The sequence below is a fragment of the Stenella coeruleoalba genome, assembly GCF_951394435.1.
Source record: "Stenella coeruleoalba genome assembly, chromosome: 13".
Lineage (NCBI taxonomy): Eukaryota > Metazoa > Chordata > Mammalia > Artiodactyla > Delphinidae > Stenella > Stenella coeruleoalba.
The window spans coordinates 33480950-33485250 of NC_137159.1; positions in this window are offsets into that span (position 1 = coordinate 33480950).

The window sequence follows — 4301 nt, forward strand, 5'->3', positions numbered from 1 at the left end:
TCTGTATGATAGTCTCTAGATCCATCCATGTCTCAACAAATGACTCAATTTCGTTCCTTTTCTTGGCTGAGTAATATTCCATTGTATATATGTACCACAACTTCTTCATCCATTCGTCTGTCGATGGGCATTTAGGTTGCTTCCATGACCTGGCTATTGTAAATAGTGCTGCAATGAACATTGGGGTGCATGTGTCTTTTTTTTCTTTTTGCAGTACGGAGGCCTCTCACTGTTGTGGCCTCTCCTGTTGCGGAGCACAGGCTCCAGACGCGCAGGCTCAGCGGCCATGGCTCACGGGCCTAGCCGCTCCGCGGCATGTGGGATCTTCCCGGACTGGGGCATGAACCTGTGTCCCCTGCATCAGCAGGCGGACTCTCAACCACTGCATCACCAGGGAAGCCTTGCATGTGTCTTTTTGAATTATGGTTTTCTCTGGGTATATGCCCAGTAGTGGGATTGCTAGATCATTTGGTAATTCTATTTTTAGTTTTTTAAGGAACCTCCATACTGTTCTCCATAGTGGCTGTATCAGTTTACATTCCCACCAGCAGTGCAAGAGGGTTCCCTTTTCTACACACCCTCTCCAGCAATATGTTGTTTGTAGATTTTCTGATGATGCCCATTCTAACTGGCGTGAGGTGATACCTCATTGTAGTTTTGATTTGCATTTCTCTAATAATTAGTGATGTTGAGCAGCTTTTCATGTGCTTCTTGGCCATCTGTATGTCTTCTTTGGAGAAATGTCTATTTAGGTCTTCTGCCCATTTTTGGATTCAGTTGTTTGTTTCTTTAATATTGAGCTGCGTGAGCTGTTTATATATTTTGGAGATTAATCCTTTCTCCGTTGATTCGTTTGCAAATATTTATCCCATTCTGAGGGTTGTCTTTTCGTCTTGTTTATGGTTTTCTTTGCTGTGCAAAAGCTTTTAAGTTTCATTAGGTCCCATTTGTTTATTTTTGTTTTTATTTCCATTACTCTACGAGGTAGATCAAAAAAGATATTGCTGTGATTTATGTCAAAGAGTGTTCTTCCTGTGTTTTCCTCTAAGAGTTTTATAGTGTCCAGTCTTACATTTAGGTCTCGAATCCATTTTGAGTTTATTTTTGTGTATGGTGTTAGGGAGTGTTCTTCTTTCACCCTTTTACATGTAGCTGTCCAGTTTTCCCAGCACCACCTATTGAAGAGACTGTCTTTTCTCCATTGTATATCTTTGCCTTCTTTGTCATAGATTAATTGACCACAGGTGCATGGGTTTATCTCTGGGCTTTCTATCTTGTTCCATTGATCTGTGTTTCTGTTTTTGTGGCAGTACCATATTGTCTTGATTACTGTAGCTTTGTGATATAGTGTGAAGTCAGGGAGTCTGATTCCTCCAGCTCCATTTTTTCCCCTCAAGACTGCTTTGGCTATTCAGGGTCTTTTGTGTCTCCATACAGATTTTAAGATGATTTGTTCTAGTTCTGTAAAAAAATGCCATTGGTAATTTGATAGGGATTGCATTGAATCTGTGGATTGCTTTGGGTACTATAGTCATTTTCACAATATTGATTCTTCCAATCCAAGAACATGGTATATCTCTCCATCTGTTGGTATCATCTTTAATTTTCTTCATCACTGTCTTATAGTTTTCTGCATACAGGTCTTTTGTCTCCCTAGGTAGGTTTATCCTAGGTATTTTATTCTTTTTGTTGCAATGGTAAATGGGAGTGTTTCCATAATTTCTCTTTCATATTTTTCATCATTAGTGTATAGGAATGCAAGAAATTCCTGTGCGTTAATTTTGTATCCTGCAGCTTTACCAAATTCATTGATTAGCTCTAGTAGTTTTCTGGTGGCATTTTTAGGATTCTCTATGTATAGTATCATGTCATCTGCAAACAGTGACAGTTTTACTTCTTTCTAATTTGTATTCCTTTTATTTCTTTTTCTTCTCTGATTGCTGTGGCTAGGACTTCGAAAATTGTTGAATAAGAGTAGTGAGAGTGGACATCCTTTCCTTGTTCCTGATCTTAGAGGAAATGCTTTCAGTTGTTCAGCATTGAGAATGATGTTTGCTGTGGGTTTGTTGTATATGGCCTTTATTATGTTGAGGTAGGTTCCCTCTATGCCCACTTTCTGGAGAGTTTTTTTAATCATAAATGGGTGTTGAATTTTGTTAAAAGCGTTTTCTACATCTATTGAGATGATACAGTTTCTCTTCTTCAGTTTCTTAATATGGTGTATCACATTGATTGATTTGTATATTGAAGAATCCTTGCATCCCTGGGATAAATCCCACTTGATCATGATGTGTGATCCTTTTAATGTGTTGTTGGATTCTGTTTGCTAGTATTTTGTTGAGGATTATTGCATCTATGTTCATCAGTGATATTGGTCTATAATTTTCTTTTTTTTGTAGTATCTTTGTATGGTTTGGGGATCAGGGTGATGGTGGCCTCATAGAATGAGTTTTGGAGTGTTTCTTCCTCTGTAATTTTTTGGAAGAGTTTGAGAAGGATGGGTGTTAGCTCTTCTCTAAATGTTTGATAGAATTCAGCTGTGAAGCCATCTGTTCCTGGACTTTTGTTTGTTGGAAGATTTTTAATCACAGTTTCAGTTTCATTACTTTTGATTGGTTTGTTCATATTTTCTGTTTCTTCTTGTTTCAGTCTTGGAAGGTTATACCTTTCTAAGAATTTGTCCATTTCTTCCCGGTTGTCCATTTTATTGGCATAGAGTTGCTTGTAGTACTCTCTTAGGACACTTTGTGTTTCTGTGGTGTCTGTTGTAACTTCTCCTTTTTCATTTCTAATTTTATTGAGTTCAGTCCGCTCCCTCTTTTTTTGATGAGTCCTGCTAATGGTTTATCAATTTTGCTTATCTTCTCAAAGAACCAGCTTTTAGTTTTATTGATCTTTGCTATTTTCTTTGTTTCTATTTCATTTATTTCTTCTCTGATATTTATGATTTCTTTCCTTCTGCTAACTTTGGGTTTTGTTTGTTCTTCTTTCTCTAGTTCCTTTAGGTGTAAGATTTGATTGTTTATTTGAGATTTTTCTTGTTTCTTGAGGTAGGCTTGTATAGCTATAAACTTCCCTCTTAGAATTGCTTTTGCTGCATCCCATAGGTTTTGAATCATCGTGTTTTCATTGTCATTTGTCTAGGTATTTTTTTATTTCCTCTTTGATTTCTTCAGTGATCTCTTGGTTGTTTAGTAACGTATTGTTTAGCCTCCATGTGTTTGTGTTTTTTACGTTTTTTTCCCTGTAATTCATTTCTAATCTCATAGCGTTGTGGTCAGAAAAGATGCTTGTTACGATTTTAATTTTCTTAAGTTTACTGAGGCTTGATTTGTGACCCAAGATGTGATCTATCCTAGAGAATGTTCCGTGCGCACTTGGGAAGAAAGTGTAATCTGCTGTTTCTGGATGGAATGTCCTATAGAAATCAATTAAATGTATCTGGTCTATTGTGTCATTTAGAGCTTCTGTTTCTTTATTTATTTTCATTTTGGATGATCTGTCCATTGGTGTAAGTGAGATGTTAAAGTCCCCCACTATTATTGTGTTACTGTCGATTTCCTCTTTTATAGCTGTTAGCAGTTACCTTATGTATTGAGCTGCTCCTATGTTGGGTGCATATATATTTATAACTGTTATATCTTCTTCTTGGATTGATCCCCTGATCATTATGTAGTGTCCTTCCTTGTCTCTTGTAACATTCTTTATTTTAAAGTCTATTTTATCTCATATGAGTATAGCTACTCCAGCTTTCTTTTGATTTCCATTTGCATGGAATATCTTTTTCCATCCCCTCACTTTCAGTCTGTTTGTGTCCCTAGGTCTGAAGTGGGTCTCTTATAGACAGCATATATATGGGTCTTGATTTTGTATCCATTCAGCAAGCCTGTGTCTTTTGGTTGGAGCATTTAATCCATTCACGTTTAAGGTAATTATCGATATGTATATTCTTATGACCATTTTCTTAATTGTTTTGCATTTGTTTTTGTAGATCCTTTTCTTCTCTTGTATTTCCCATTCAGAGAAGTTCCTTTAGCATTTGTAGTGGAGCTGGTTTGGTGGTGCTGAATTCTCTTAGCTTTTGCTTGTCTGTAAAGCTTTTGATTTCTCCATGGAATCTGAATGAGATCCTTGCCGGGTAGAGTAATCTTGGTTGTAGGTTCTTCCCTTTCATCACTTTAAGTATATCATGCCACTCCTTTCTGGCTTGTAAAGTTTCTGCTGAGAAATCAGTTGTTAACTTTATGGGAGTTCCCTTGTATGTTATTTTTCGTTTTTCCCTTGCTGCTTTTAGTAATTTT